The 17,700-nt window shown below is 35.2% G+C and overlaps 1 pseudogene; it reads right to left on the bottom strand.

The window, feature by feature from the left end:
- LOC125656537 (epidermal growth factor receptor-like) overlaps positions 1-16,026 on the bottom strand; it is a 41,538-nt pseudogene extending 25,512 nt beyond the window's left edge.
- Between the last annotated feature and the right edge of the window lie 1,674 nt (positions 16,027-17,700).

Below are 17,700 nucleotides of genomic sequence, written 5' to 3'. Positions count from 1 at the left end.
TCTTTATGGTATTTAGTTTTAACATACTCTTATTATCGTAGACATTGTCTAAATTATTACTGTTCAATTGCTCCTTGATAATGGACAATGCATTTGTGTAAAATAACAATTTTCTAATGTCATGGATTGATAATTTATCATTTAAGATTAACATGCTGGCATGCTTTATAAATGTAGCATTTATACAATACATATAGAGTTAAACTGAGAGTATTCTAAATACTGGGCATGCGCAGTACCTGAGCTCATCTAGACACTGTTAACTTACAGTGATGTTAGTTCAGCATTTGATGCAAACAGGCTCGTCTCCAGACTAATTAGCCTATTGTGGCATAACTTTCTGCAAATATTATGAACAGTTTAGTCCTCAACTAACAGTTTTACTTCCATATTTTCAATTTAGAGTGAAAGGTGAAGATAACAAACAGTGATCAATCTCTTAGCTACTATAAGCAATACAAAATAAAGAGTTGGGCAAACACGAACTCCTGAACACAGCAGAGGTGGGATCAGGTGCCTAGAAGGAGTAACCGTTCCCTGTGGATCGGTCACACCCGTCGTGAACCCCATATTTTGATTAGAATCAAAGTTTCCATAAAGATGTTCTTGCTAAACTCTTGAGATAATTATGCAATTTGAAGTCGTCATTTTAAAGTTGATTTTCTATCTCAAAAAATGAAAAGCCTAAAAGAACTAAATGGAGTATGAACCATGCATATCGAAATGTGAACTTTAAAATGTTGGTTGGTTGGTTGGTTGGTTGTTTCAGGCCCTGTCAAGAATTGTTTACTCATATTGAGATGTCACGAGGTGAAGTACCACACATTTAGACCTATGTTTAGCACTCACACTGAGTGTAAACGTCAAAGAACCTTTACAGGTATGACCCTCATACCTGTAAAGGTTCTTTGACGTTTTAACACTTGCCGCGACAAGGGAACTGTGTTTGGCGAAGAAGAAATCATTACCGATGTTTACATTCTAAGTTTGACTCGGCCATGGCACAAGCAGGACTAGAACTCATGACCCTGCGGTTATGTACGAATCGAACGCTTTACCACTACGTGACCGATGTTATTTCCATTTACAAATGGATGAAAGAGGGCTCATTTCAAACCTTTCTGGTCTTTTTTATTTCATGTATCCAATATGCTATATATAGCGGAAAGAAATTTGATGAACAAATCGATTATCATAAAGCTAACATAAGCAAACATGCGCTTACTTTTCAAATAAAAAATGTTTTGATTCTTATGTGTATGATAACGACGTAAAACAGCACAACGGCGATGAAATTCTGTCGCGTTTAGCAATTTGATATTTGCCTCAAAAGTTGCAGTGGTTTTAATCAATTAATTAATAAAGTATATTTCATTTGAAAATATATTGAATCTTTTTTTTTTCATTTCGAGACAAGCTATTGACAGATAAGCTGATGATATTGGGGTTTTAAAAGTGTCGTTTAAAGGGGCATGGACACGATTTGAGCTTAAACTTTTTGAAATTCTGTGTTTCCATTTTTATTGTTTGCAATGCTTAGTTAAAGTAATTCTAATGGTCAACCCAAATTTGAGTATGGTTTGTTGAGTTACAAGCGAGGCACAGCACTCACAATTCTTTGAAATGTAAACAAGGCTCGTGTCATGCTTTACATACGAAAGATGAAAATAACGAACAGTGATCAATCTCATAACTCCTATAAGCAATACAAAGTATATAGTTGGGCAAACACAAACCCCTGAACACACCAGAGGTGGGATAAGGTGCCTAGGAGGAGTAACCATCCCCTGTTGACCGGTCACACCCACCATGATCCCTATATCCTGATCAGGTAAACGGAGTTATCCGTAGTCAAAATCAGTGTGCCAAGAACGGCCTAACAATCGGTATGAAACATGTCAGACAGCATTTGACCCAATGATACGTTATAACGCCCATAGAATTTGCGAAATGTTGACTTCAATCGAGACTGTTGAAACCCCTGTACCATCAACTTGGTTTAATTGAAAATAGCATGTTTAAAAGAAAATAAGATGTGCCAAACACTATAAACTATTTAATTGTATTCAGAATTAACTTTTGAATTGAAAAATTCAGTTTTAAACGAACTTTGACTTGTATATTTAACCTATGTAACCAAAAACAAGGCACGAGCCTTGTTTACATAACAAAGAATTGTGAGCTCTGTATCTCTCTTGTACCTTGAAAACTGATATTCAAAATTTTGCTAACCATTAGAAATACCTTAGTTAAGCATTCTAAACATTAAAAATAGAAAAAATAAAATTTGAAAATTTTCGGTTCAAACCATGTCCATGTCCCTTTAAAGTACGCATTTTCACATTTTATAGTCATTATTATGATATAATTTGCAAATACATCCTATCATCGAGTCGAAAGTTGTCTAGCGTGTTTCATACCAATTGTTATGTCGTTCCTTTTATACCGATTTTGACTAAGGAATATTCCGTTTACCTGATCAAGATATAGAGCTCACGGCGGGTGTGGCCGGTCAACCGGGGATACTTACTTCTTCTAGATACCTGATCTCACCCCTGGTATGTTCATTGGAACATGTTTGCCTTACTCTCAATATGAGATTGATCACTGTTAGTTATCTTTTTTCCCCATTCTTTAACATCGTTTGATTTAATGAAGCATAATCCGAGAATCATGATCAGTGAAGATTTCAAAATCGTATCTGACGGCGGGTGAACAACTTTCTTAATGGCAAGAATTCATATTCGGTCGATGAATCAATACTGAACCCATGTTACATTGGGCTGACATCGGAATCCCAAATAGAACATTTTGTATTAAGACAATGAGCATGTCTGAGCATGTGTATGCATAGAAATAAAATATAACGTAAATTCACAATGCACATGCAACATAACTGCTAAAGTCATATTGCTCAGAGTAGTAACCTTCATAAATTAAAGGAACGGACATTGATCAATCTCATAATTCCTATAGATAATACAAAATTAAGAGTTGGGCAACCAAGGACCAGTGAGCATACCAGAGTTGGGATCAGGTGCCTATGAGGAGTAAGCATCCCTTGTTGACCGATCACATTCGCCACGAGCCCTCTATCTACAGAGTAATCCGTAGTCAAAATTGGTATATACAGTACAACCTAACAGTTGATATGAAAGACTCCAGACAGCATTATACTTGTAAGATAAGATCAGTATAACGTACCAATCAAAGCTAACATTTGAGGTAAAATATAATCTTGAGTTATTTTTTTTTCTAGCTGTGCAATATACATATCTTAGAACAACGGATGTAAGTAAAGTTACATACAATATTTGCAGATTCGGGGAGGCAGAGAAAACCGAATCGTCGATTTGGAGAATCCTGTTATGACAAAGATATCTGTGAAAGAATGAAATAAAATGATTCCATAAATTGTTTTTCAAAGATACGTTTCATATTTCCGTCTGGTTAATATACAAATAGTAAATCATAATGTCATGATTGATATGCCTTAATGCCTTATAATAAATGATCCAAATGGTATAGAGGATATATGAATTACTATAAAGGCACTATAGACAAATAAGATCAAATATTAATCTTAAAATCACGAGGAGCCACTAAACGCCTAATAGAACTGCGTATTGCGTGAATTATAAATTACTCTTTCACTCACACCCATAACCCAGACATGTAAAACATTCATGACGCCTAGGAGGCAGTCGTAGAGTGCGCAGTACAAAGGGAATATCATCAATTAGAGTTACTCGTTTTACGACATCAAAAACCAGTAAAATCGGGTTCGGTGTACAAATTTCTAGCTACTTACAGCTGTTGTAGAGTCACCAGACTCTGAAATGGATTTCCTTGTACCATCATGATGTCGTTGAAAGTAACGGAACTGCAATACGACGGATAATAATGTTATAATTACAACATACACGAGGGCGATTTCCGCATCCGGGAACTTCTAATGATAAAAATGTCATGCTTTCAACGTTGCTTACATTTACACGTGTAGATTTAAGGTATTGGAGGTAAATTTAGTTTATGTCAAAGTGTAGGAGTTGTGATTTCATATCATGGGGTGTCTAGAGAGTGATACTGACACGGTAAATACCGAAGATAAACGTTTGATAAAATAATCCAGGGGCGGATCCAGAGAATTTTTAGAGGGGGAGATTTGTGACCCACGTTATTACCTCTTCTGCTCAAAGCAGGAGAGAGGTGGAAATCCCCCATGGCAAAAATGTTCATTATTTCCTACACATTTTCAAGCAAAGGCGGCGGGGGTTGCCATCGCCACAGTCATTAATGAAACGTTTTCACCGTACGTACATGTAATAGTCAGAAATATATATTTATCCACCTTGCATACACATTTTATTATAGATATGTATCTTATACAGAACGGTTTATGTATGAAGATAGGTGGAGCCCAGTGGAATGCCCACATGTTTATGGGCTGTAGTAAGTAAAGGTTATGTCGGCTTCTTATTAGTACCTTATCTCAGCAAATTTCAAATACGAATAGTTAAAGTGTAATGTTATAGAACTGTTTTGTACATCAAACACTGGATGTTAGTAAAACAATAACTGTATATGATAGAATAATTTCACCACAAAACCAGATTTATGTTTATGATGTTGGCTATTTCAACTAGTTGTCGAACTTTCTGATCACCCTCACATTCCATTATGGCATAGACATTGTACGTCGATTAACAGATATATAACAATGGATCTTTATCAGCAAAACACAATTCCATTTTCGCCTCTGACCGACTGCATGGAATAAAACAAACACAATCCCGTAATCCCATTGTAGCAATGTAAAGAATAACATGACAGAATATTCGCTTTTGTAATAAAACAAGTCCGGGGTGATTTGATAATATGAACTCAAAGAACGTTGAAAAAAACAACAACAACTGAATCTTGTCAAAAATATTGGTCCTTATCAATACTGCTATGTTTATGTAAAGACACTCTATGATTCCATGTCCTCTCGCCGTGTTTTTGAAGGTCAAGTTAAGGTCAAATTAATGTGATACGGCGCACTAAATTCTATAAAAGTCTGCAGTACTGAAAAGCCTTGCAAGTAGTGAATGTCCTGTTCATTGTTAAAAGGTCGCTGTTTGTCCATTAGAGATAACAATTTTTAAACTCTTAACCATGATTAGAATGTCGGTATATATGCAATACATCTTAATATGTCAGAAATTTTTAAAGCTTAATATGTCAGAAATATATCAATCTTAATATGTTAGAAATGAACTTTATGTGATGTGATGAAGCTGTCATAATAAAATCTGACACGCTTTGTGGACAAACATGACAGATATGTTTTTTTTTAAAAATAACTACACCGTATATATATATATATATATATATATATATATATATATATATATATATATTGATTCAAATAAAAGAAGTAATAACTCACATTGAATATATTTTCTCGTTAGTAGACAAAAACGACTGCAAAGCATCTTTGAGATTCAACATGGAACAATTTTTTATAGACCTGCCAAAAGAAAATAGAATATTGATTAATCTTTGTAATCCCTCCCATGGTCTTTCTCTCCATATATATCTCTTAAATCAACCTCATATTCGTAAACTGATTAATCTATCAATGGTCTTTCTCTCAACTGATTCGATTTGCAAGAGCTTGTTCTGTGTATGATCAGGTTTTAAATCGAGGCAGGCTACTGATAAACAAGTTTATGATGTAAGGGTTTCAAAAGTCTCGTTTAAAGTCAGCATTTCACAAATTCTATGGTCGTTATAACGATCTAGTTTACCAATTAAACCTATCATTGTGTCAAATGCTGAATGATGTGTTTCATACCGATCGTTAGTCCGTTCTTGGCATACTGATTTTGACTGCGGATATCTGCGTTTGCCTAATCAAGATATCGGGTTCACAGCTCATGTGATCGGTCGATAAGGGATGCTTACTCCTCCAAGGCACAATATGTCACCTTTGGTATATCCAGGGGCCCGTGTTTGCCCAACTCTCTATTTTGTATTGCATATAGGAGCTATGAAATTGATCACTGTTCGTTATCTTCACCTTTCCTTATATACATGTAAATACATACATGTGCGTTATTCATGTTTCTAATGTTGTCTTCATCTGAGGAAAGAATAATATATATGTTCACCAAGATATGCATTGTATCCCACGTTCTTCTTTAATGATTAAACCAATTCTATTTACAGTAAATGCAAGTATATTGAAGCAATATCCTAAGCTATTGTAAAAAATGACGTTTGGACAGCCATGTCATAATATTGCTTATGGGATTTATGAGATTGATCACTGTTCGTTATCTTCACCTTTCAGTATGCACGTCTAAAGTAAACAATTTCGTTTCTAATCATAGAAACGTTGATTAATGACAACCGTGAAGATATGGAAGTCTCAGTTCAGTGTCAATATTTAGTCTCAAGTGTCAGCTCAGTCTCAAGGTAATAAATATATTGATAGATACAACGTCAATCCGAAGGAGATCAAAGTCAGGCTGTAAGATTTCAAAGCGTTTCAACAACTTACCGCTATAAACCGTGTAAGCATTTGTGTATAGCATATTAAGAATTATCTTCAGTCATCAACCCGTGTACATCGTTATTACTCGCGGCACACGGAAATGAATACAATATCATGATGCTGATTGTTCTATGTAATAACAAGGAAAAATCCGTTACTGCTATGGTACTGGGATTTGTGAGTTAATTATGTGTAAATATGGGGAAAGGTTCAATAAGTTATAGCTGAAGGACAGCTAAATCATATATGTCTGCTGTTTGGAGGGAAACCGGTGATCTTCCGAAAGGTCTTGAACTTCGGCAATAGTTTTTACCAACGTACATGCATAACAGCAAACTATGCTGTAAAGGGACGTATCGGTATAATAGCAAGCTTCATTATTAAGGGACGCACGTATCTATGGAATCCGGATAGGGCCACGTAGTTCACTATCGCACCATCGCACCATCGAGGTTTGGGTCGATGGTGCGATGCCGCGAGAATGCGATGACGATGGCGTGATGGTGCGATGACGATGACGCGATGGTGTGATAGCGCGATGACGATGGTAAGATGGCGCGATAATGCGATAACGATAGTGCGATGGAGCGATACTACGATGACGCGATAGTACGATGGCGATGATGCGATAACGCGATACCGATGGTACGATGGCACAATTACGGTATCGCGTTATCGCATCATCGCCATCGTATCATCGCGTCATCGCAGTATATGCTCCATCGCACTAAGCGATAATGTATAGAGAATATTATCCACGATTATCGTCTTTACCATTTTTAAAAAAAATTAACTCCAGCTGCGACAATATTTTATTCCAATCAATTTTATGACAAACGGGATGACTTCAGCTTCTCCATCGTATTTATGTAGCGGTATTCCACTACCCCCTGTATGTGATGTTTATATCTCTTAACTGATTCCATACGTAAGTGCTTATTCTACGTATGATTCTAAATCATGTCGGGCTACTGACAAACCAAATGATGTTAAAGGAGTTTCAATAGTCTCATTTAAAGTCAGCATTTTCTAATCTGTTGTCGTTATAACGATTTAGATTACCAATACAACTTGTGACAAATGCTGTCCTAAGTGTTTTACCAATTGTTAGGCCGTTCTTCTGTTTATCTGATCGAATTATAGGATCAATGGCGGGAGTGACCGGTCGACAAGGAATGCTTACTCCTTGACAGCTGATCCCACTTCTGGTCTAACCAGGGGTCCTGTTTGCCCAATTTTTAATTTTGTATTCCATATAGGTGCTATGAAAATAATCACTGTTCGTTTTCTTCCCCTTTTCATCCCAGGATATTTTGTAATACATGTTTCAATTCATTTAGCTGCTATTGTTGTTCAAGATATTAGTTTACAGGTGAATAACCATTTAAAAGAAGCTGAGAAGCTGTGCGTTATTCTAATCAGATGAAGGCTTGATGGAGACGATACCACACCCATGTGGAGTACAACTGATTGTATATCCGACTGTGCGGTACATCTATATGAAAATGACTGATCAACGACCCTCTTAAGAAACACGAGACAATATATAAAACCAATAAACTGATTAAGATATACAGCGTTCTCATTCGCGCGGAAGCAAGTTGAAGTACAATTTGAAAACATCAGTCATAAGACAGTTATATCTGGACGCCAGTGCTTACCTTTAGATATACTCTGTCGTACTGGTGTAACTAGCAAAGAAGCCACATTACTTATTTTATAACTTACTTGAATATACATGATAAGAATAGCATAAAAAATGATCAGGTGAGAATATGACCTCTGGGAGGAATACATCCCAGCTACATAGCCAAAAGTTACATTTTTCATCTCGATTTCGGATGTTATAAACTTATACATGTTCATGCAAGTTCATGCACCACGGTAGCAATAATGTATACCGTTCACACGTGTTAATGGACATTATTATGGCTATTTCTAAAAAAAAAAAAAACCAGTTCCTACTATCACCACAAATTCATACATGTTCTTGTTGCTAATGATCCAATGCACCGAGCACCAGATTTTTGTTCATCGTTTTACCATCACATTTGTCCCTCAAGGTGAAAAAGAAAATTCTGAAAACGTATTGCTTATCTAAAGGACCCTACGATCATCTGTGAAAAATTAATTTGCTATTGCCAGTGTACAAGACGTGTTGAGAACTAGGTGTTGTTGTTTTTATAGAAAAAAACGTCGTTTTAAACCCCCATTTGACCCCAAGTATTAAAATGAAAAATCCGAAACCTTATTGTATATCTGCAGGACACCACCAACCATCTTCCAAAAGATGATTTGGCTATTGCGTAAAATGTTTGGGGAGTTCTGGGAACCAGCTTTTTTTAAAAAGAAAAACAACCCGTCTTTGTTTCTTTTTACCCATTTTGCCCCTAGGATAAAATTCAAAATTCTAATACTTACACATCTACGGGAAACCACCTATCATATTCCAAAAAAGTAGTTGGTTACTGCTTAAAATCTAAGAGATGTTACAGGAAGAAGAAAGTGTGATAGACGGACGGACTAAGGTAACAGTAATCTACCCGAACTTTTTCTTCAGAAATTACAGGTATAATAACGGACAGTGGTCAATCTCATAAATACAGAATTGAGAGTATGACAAACACGGACCCCTGAACACAATTTCAATTTTTTTTCCCACTGCTATTGTCTTTGTTTAAGTTTTTCGCCTGTTCTGTGGTAATTTTATCCGGCAATAAACGACGTATAATTCATATGGTTTTATTATCAATTCAGAACAAAACGATCATGGTCGTATTGCTATTATGAACAATCAGTTTATTCTTTCTATCTTACAAATTACGTAATGAAAATTATTCTATTAACTATACAGCTCCACAATCTGAAGTATATCAGTATTTGTGGACGCATTTAAATTCCCGAGGCTCAATTCCTGTGGATTATCGAATTTTGACAGTTTCATTGGGATTTAATTTTGTGGGGCCGAATTTTCGTGATTTGTGGACATTTTACATTGTCGTTGGGGTATAATTTCGTGGGGCCTCATTTTCATGGATTGATGAGATTTTACAGTTTCTGTAATTTCATGGGACCTAATTTTCGTGGATTGTTAAGATTTGGAGTGTAATTTCATGGGGCCTAATTTTCGTGGATTGTTGATATTTTAATATTTTATAGGTTTGTTTGGGTGTAATTTCGTGGGGCCTGATTTTCGTGGATTGTTGAGATTTTACAGCTTCATTGGAGTGTAATTTCGTGAGGCTTATTTTTCGTGGATTATTGATATTTTACAGTTTTGTTGGCGTGTAGTTTCGTAAGCTCTAATTTTTGTGCTGAGATTTTACAGTATCGTTTCGGTGTAATTTCGTGGGGCCTAATTTTCGTGGATTGTGGAGATCTTTCAGTTCCATTGGAGTGTAATTCCGTAGATATGGTTTGAGGCGTTGTACAAATCATGCATTTCGTTGTGGTTTTAAATTCTAGGGATACGAATACCAACAAAATACACAACAATTTAGACTCTACGAAATATGATGATTCCACTGTATCGTAGTATTCCCTATTAACTTTCCTATTGACACATTCAAGTCTCATGGAAAACATCAGCATTGCCACCATGCTTCCTTATAAACACATACAGGTTTAAGGTAATATATCAGATATAACTCTTGTAAACGCATACGGATAAACAATACTTACAGATAATGCAGATTCGGAAAGTTTCCCTGAAGTTGGTGAAGCTGTGTTAATGAGGTGTTGGTCATTTTACTGAAAGAAAATTAATGACATGATGAGGTATTCAATTAAGATTTGGCTTATTAAATACATGTGCCTGTCACTACTGAAAACAATGACCACGTGGGCTAAACATGGAAGTGAGTGTGCACTGGTCTACGAGGAATTTCGAATTACGCTGTTGTACATGTAGGAGGTCAAAACTCAATATCATTGTATTCGAATTTTTAGATCCGCTTACACAGGTCACCTAATATATATTTGCTTAATTAATAAAGACAGGTTTTATTCGTCCCATGGGCTGCAACCTGTCGAAGTAGCTCAGTGGTAGAGGGGTCGTGAGTTCGAGCCCCGTTCGTGTAATGGCCGCGTCAAACCTAAGACGTAAACATAGGTAGTGATTGCTCCTTCGTCAAACGTTCGCCATTTAGAAGTGAGAATCACATGTCTTTCGGATATGACCTTAAAATTGGAGGTCGCGTGTTGCAAAAGGCGTTGGTACATTAAAGAACCCTCAATGCTACTGCCCTGAGCGGAAAACATTGCTCTAAATGTGTGGTACTTCACCTACAGCTGGTGACATCTCAGTACGAGTGAAAACTCCTCGACGGGACGAAACACAAGTTACAATCAACCCAATGCTCTGATCCACAAAGGGTTTGAGATGAATAGCACGAGCCAGTATTGGTTATTCGTGGCTTTGGTTGTTTACTCCCTAGAAAACAGATGTACTATCGAAAAACAATGTACATGTAATCTGCCGTGTAAATACGTTTGTAGATTTAGTGTTTGAAACTAGCTTTGTCTTGTACTTATTTTACTCATGTAAACCTTTTTTCGTTTGTCGAAAAGGAAGGGGTGGGTCATCCCGAAATTTTGATAAGCTAATTGTTCGTAACATTGGTCATTGTAATATTTAAAATACTTTGCATCCACTTATCCACTTTGTGTATTATGCGTTATTCGAATACCCCCCCCCCCCTCTCTCTCTCTCTCTCTCTCTCTCTCTCTCTCTCTCTCTCTCTCTCTCCATAGACATGTATATGGCATCATTTACTCCTTGAAATGGGACATAGTTAACATGAACCCTTAAAAGGAAGTTAGTTTGATTATAATGGTCTGAATAACGTGTGGCAGTACTGGATTTTATCTAATCATTTCCGAAAGAAACTTTGCCCGGGAGGTCATTTTTAGTTTTAATATCACATTGATCACCAAAATGAAACACGGGAATTAAACATATACCGGGGTATCTGTTCAGATTATATGCGCTGAAGAGTGACTATTGTATCCGCGATGACAAGATGTTTTGTTGAAATTCGATGAATAGTTCGTTTAAAAACACTTTTTTTTTTATTTCTCTAATTCGTAAACCAAGTCAGAAATTTCCGCAGGGAATCTTTCATAATTGTCTGAAAATAATAATGATAAAAAAAAAATATCAACATTTCATATTTTCTATGCATCATCGTTTACGTTGTGTTAATTTGATTTTGATCACGGAAAGTAGCATGCAAATTAAATGAAATGACCCAAGATTCATACAATCTTTTTTCTCCCTAACTGAAAATGACATTCATCATTAAGAGCGTTATGGACAGCTAAGAATAAGGTTTATTCATTCTCCGATTGTTGGTACGTCCATTGTTTTTTGGGTTTTTTTATCTCTCGATCACATTAGATAGATAAGTAAAACTGATTATCATAATGTTACATATTGTGTTAGAGAAGTGTGTAATGTCATTAGTTATTGTATGGGTTTAGTAATTAATGTTATATACATGTATTAGAGAGGTGTGTAATGTCAATAGTTATTTTATGGGTTTAGTAATTAATGTTACATATTGTGTTAGAGAAGTGTGTAATGTCAATAGTTATTTTATGGGTTTAGTAATTAATGTTACATATTGTGTTTGAGAAGTGTGTAATGTCAATAGTTATTTTATGGGTTTAGTAATTAATGTTATATACATGTATTAGAAAGGTGTGTAATGTCAATAGTTATTGTACGAGTTTAGCAATTAATGTTACATATTGTATTAGAGAGGTGTGCAATGTCAATATTTATTGTATGAGTTTAGCAATTAATGTTACAGATTGTATTAGAGAGGTGTGTGATGTCAATAGTTATTGTATGAGTTTAGCAATTAATGTTACAGATTGTATTAGAGAGGTGTGTAATGTCAATAGTTATTGTATGAGTTTAGCAATTAATGTTACTTATTGTATTAGAGAGGTGTGCAATGTCGATAATTAGTGTATGGTTGTAGTAATTCATGATACATAGTGTATCAGAGAGATTTGCTATATCAATAATTATTATATGGGTTTAGTAATTAATGTTACATATTGTATTAGGGAGGTGTGCAATGTCGATAACTATTGTATGAGTTTAGTCATTAATGTTACATATTCTTTTAGAGAGGTGTGCAATGTCGATAATTATTGTATGAGTTTAGTCATTAATGTTACATATTGTATTAGAAAATTGTTATATCAATCATTATTTTTGGGGTTTTTTGTATCTTATTATACATATGGTATATATGTGCTTCTTTACTCGATATACATCAACGTACGTCGATTAGTCTCTAAACGATTAGTATTGAAATCCTACCGTTACTGACCATGGAAAGTCACACTTGCATGTGTAAAATGTTGTCTATATACAACTCAGTGCCGGATTTAGAGGGAGGCCCGACCCCCCCCCCCCCCCCCCCATTCTGATTGTTACTAAGAATTCTGAACAAAAGTGATAGAATATCATCAACAGTATAAAATTTGACATTATACACAAAAATATTTGCATAAAGAGAAAGTAATCAGTTATTTGTTGTTATTTATTGATTTTATTATGTATAAAGTATAGCTAGAATAACCCATAAGTGTAACCTAAATAGCATTGATAAGCTAGAATAACCCATAAGTGTAACCTAAATAGCATTGATAAGCTAGAATAACCCATAAATGTAACCTAAATAGCATTGATAAGCTAGAATAACCCATAAATGTAACCTAAATAGCAATAATAAGCTAGAATAACCCATAAATGTAACCTAAATAGCATTGATAAGCTAGCATAACCCATAAATGTAACCTAAATAGCATTAATAAGCTAGAATAACCCATAAATGTAACCTAAATAGCAATAATAAGCTAGAATAACCCATAAATGTAACCTAAATGGCATTAATACCCTGGAGCCCCCAATCTAATTAAAATTAGATGTTAGATCCGCTCACATACTCGCTACACTAAGTGTAGCGAGTATGTGAGCGGATCTAACATTTAATTAGATTGTGGAGCCCCCAAACTTTCGGCTTATTGCCCTTTTAACAAAACCTGGATCCACCACTTTTAGCACCCCCCCCCCCCCCCCCCGTAAATAAAATAAACAACAATGAACAATGTGCACATTAAAGGAAAGATAGAAGATAAATACAGGATGAAATGATAATATTTTAAACAGAAGAAAGACTTTCACAATAAATAAAAAAAAAACACACACTGTGCCCAAATACAAACAAATAAAACAATCAAGTAATGGTAGACCATCTAATGTTTTGACACTTAATCAACTTAGAGAAAGGAAAGATATACAGATTAAAATTTGAGAGCGTGTACTCCTGTTGGCTGTGCGACCTGGGCTATATGACGGTTCTGAATTGGGAAACGTTAGAATCTAGTAACGATATACAGGATCGAAATAAGTCATGGTGAGTAGTGAAACATATATGTACTCATTACGTAATATCTATCTACTACACGCCATGCAGTCTTAATTCAGTGTTCATCTAGAAGTTCTTAACTTGTGGACCAATAATTACTTGCAGTGTTTTAGCAGTCATATTTATTTTTATATATAGAACCAGTTATGTATCTGAAAGGATTGGCATCAAATACGTTCATATGCATCAGATGGATGCGATAGTCTCGTGGCAAAGGAAATACGATATGTACGGCGATCAGCGGACGATGGGGGGAGGGGGAGATGTTTATGCTAGGACATTTCATTGGTCGCATGAAGGATTCTGTCATTTTTCTCCAAAAAAAAATAGTCATTGTTACTCGTATGACGTATCAAAACAGTTCAGAATCAGCTGAGGTATAATCACTTACATCTCGCGATATTTCATTTCCCAGAGATTTGATCAGTGAGATAGAATTTTCTCAAATTACAGTGTTCAATATGCTAATCATGAAATATTTACATTTCCAATGCTTTTGCTTTAGATATCTCTACCAATTGTAGTGATTGTCATTTCCTCATGAATGCGATGTAAATGTGAACTATCTGCATACGAATCTTAATAAATACAGTACGACTGTTTTAACAGCTAAGAAATCCTACGGAAATAAAAGCACAATGTAAATATAAAAAGACCTAATTTTTGAAACATATTTTCAAAAATAAAATTAATTTCTAATTTCTTATTATTTTAAAAAGATCATTGACGGGAAACTTATTTTCAACCTAAGAAAAAAATCGAGATTTTATTGGAACAGAGTTCTCGTGAATCGCGCATTGTATATCACGTGGTAGTCTCTCTCTCTCTCTCTCTCTCTCTCTCTCTCTCTCTCTCTCTCGTTGGTATATTGTTGATTTTTGTGAGCTACGATTATATTCCACAAAACACATCGAATTATAAGTTATATGTATGCAGAAGTATTGTGTACATTACTTATCAATTTTTAAAATGGATATCATTTTGACCGTTTACAATCTATGAAAAGTTGTTCGTACAATTTGAGGTAGTATTGTTGTTCTCTGATCGATATCGACAGTTCACGTTTTTTTTTTTTTTTTTTAGATAATTGAAATATATACCCCTATATGTCATTAATTGTGTTCTTAGGAAATCACCAATAAAAGTGGGTGCATACATACAAGACGAATATAATGTTTACAGGAATTTATACACGTAAGAAACATAAACAAAACTATTGATAATCAATTTCTTCTTCTTTTTCTAATTCTAAATAAAGACCACATGCGTGTGATTTCGGGTAGAGGAAAAGGACACTGAATTTTGATTTGATCGCACATGGTGCATCTTGCGAACTGTTTTATTTAAGCAGCCTTTTTGTGTCTGGGTATTCGGTCCACACCAACAGTAAGATAAAAAAAAAAAGAGGTGGGGTTGTTCTTCTGTTTGGATTCTGAGATCCAGAAACCATATTTGTGCCTTTCTGAAAATAAAATTTCTATTTTCGCTATTTTTCCGAATAACTACTTGTTTTAGAGTTGCTTTAGAGTCTTATGAACACATCATTATGATCCGGTTAGCTACTTTTTTGTTTGTTTTCCCATCCAATTTCAATTTAATTGAATTTCCAAGACAATACAAACTTGAATATATGATTTTAGAAAGAAGAAGGAAAATAACTTTTGTACTTCATGTAAAATAAAAATTGTAATTAAATAATTTTTATTTTACATGCGATTCATGCAAAACTTCGTCCTGAATGGTCTAATTCTCCTTCTATTTATGAAGCATCTGCAAACTTTAAAATATTTCACATTTAAGTAAAATAATGATTTTTACTTACATTTCTTCAGTACTTTCTGGTATATTTGTCATAACCTTGTACAGATCCTGTGATTGAAGATTAGAACACCTGACGTACGGTTTCTCACCAAAAACAGTTCCACACGAGCATGCCTTGGGACAAGCAACGGGAGCTGTTAAATCGACGTATTGCATCATAAGATTTACAATAATCCAGGTCCTCTCCAGAGACTGAGTGAATGCACCACGCTGTTTCATGATGCGCACTGAATCAGTGGAAATTATATCGTCAATGACAGGGTGAAAAGCTCAATAAGCCTGTCACCGTGAGAAGTTCCATCCAGCTAGGATAATTTAAAGACGCGTGCTTGATTTATAGGTTGATAAATATCGATTTTTGTTTAAACATTAAAGTACAATTACAAGCAATTGATATATATACTCTGGGAGAAAAGTTACTCTGCATAATAGTACATGTATATAAATACAACGGACACCCTTATAATTAAAGCAGTGAAATTTTGAAATTAATGGCTGTTGTATTGACGTGTACAATGTTGAATGATACCCGACGATTGTCCATGAGAATTCTGACAAAAATTAACTTGTTGTGGTCCTTGATTTACTGCTATAAAACCAGACAGAAATTTTAGCTAGCGTTTTGGAACACTGAAATACAATTTTATTCGAATCATTCTTAACTAATTTTGATTACTAGTATTCGTTTTGATGAGGCGAATCGTCTCTGTGCCCATGGCACATCGGAAGCCAGAATGGTCCAGGTTTTCTGAAGAGTTTGGATTGCATTGCAACACCATGAGATCATCTTGAAGGCGCTACCGTCCATTTCCTTCAGATCAATCGCAGAACTTTGAAGTTCTTGAACAACTTGTAGATCGGATTCTGTTGCCTTACTTAATATTTTTCCTGTTACTGATCATCAATTTCTGATTTGTTTGTGTTTCTACTTTGACCGTTAGCGTTCGATTCCAGGTTACATAAATGTTTTTGTACCTTTCACGTCCACGGCTGGATGTCTGCGTGTGGCATCACTCCAGCTCGTGCATTTAAATCTTTAAGTTGTACAGAGAGACATTCCCGAGGCTAACAGTGAAAAGTTCAAGCACCGTTCACGATAACTGAATGACAAACCTAGATTAAGGTGCTTATTTTCCGAGTGTGATAGCTCACGACTGAATTTGTTTCCCAGTTGACCACCCTAACTTACAACATTTTTAAATCGGTCTCTCCTAAGTCATTTTGTTTTTATCAAAATGTGATGAAATCACTGTGAAGAAATGAATGTTTTTGGTTTTTCACACGAATTTCATTGCCGAGTATTTTTTTGTTTATGAGTTTTTGAATTTTTCTGATGAGTTTAAAAAAAACTCACAACATTTTTTTTGTCCTCTATTTTCACCTTCACATTGTAAATCAACACCGCCCGTCTTAATTTCAAATATATCCCTTTATGTTAGGTAATTCCATGCAATACTTTACAAAAAGTTCACGAGTACTAAGTACTGATAGTTCTCAACAATGGGTTGAGATCAAATGGGACCCAATGAATCAGGTTGTGAAACAATATTTAGTATTGAGTGAAAGGTTGTGTGTAAAGTTCTTCATAATTCAAAAGTTGTCAATTGATTCGGAAACTGCCATGAATACTAGATACACAAGGACATTAAATCTCAATGAACTTGGAGTCAAACCGGCAACATCGGAAGGAACCGCGCTCATTCACCTTCCCCTTGAGAAGCACCCTTTAATCAGCAAATATTCCGTGTTTTGCTTCAAACTCATATATGGATAAATCCACACATAATCAAGCCGGTACAAGAGTCACTGAATGTCTGTGGAATGATACCTAGATTTTTGGAAGGACCTTTGACATCAGATTTCCGACACAATCTTTTCTGTTCATATAAAGGT

This window comes from Ostrea edulis, chromosome 7 (assembly GCF_947568905.1).
Source record: "Ostrea edulis chromosome 7, xbOstEdul1.1, whole genome shotgun sequence".
NCBI lineage: Eukaryota > Metazoa > Mollusca > Bivalvia > Ostreida > Ostreidae > Ostrea > Ostrea edulis.
Note: the sequence above shows the minus strand (reverse complement) of the source record. Positions and strands in the feature narration are given on the sequence as shown.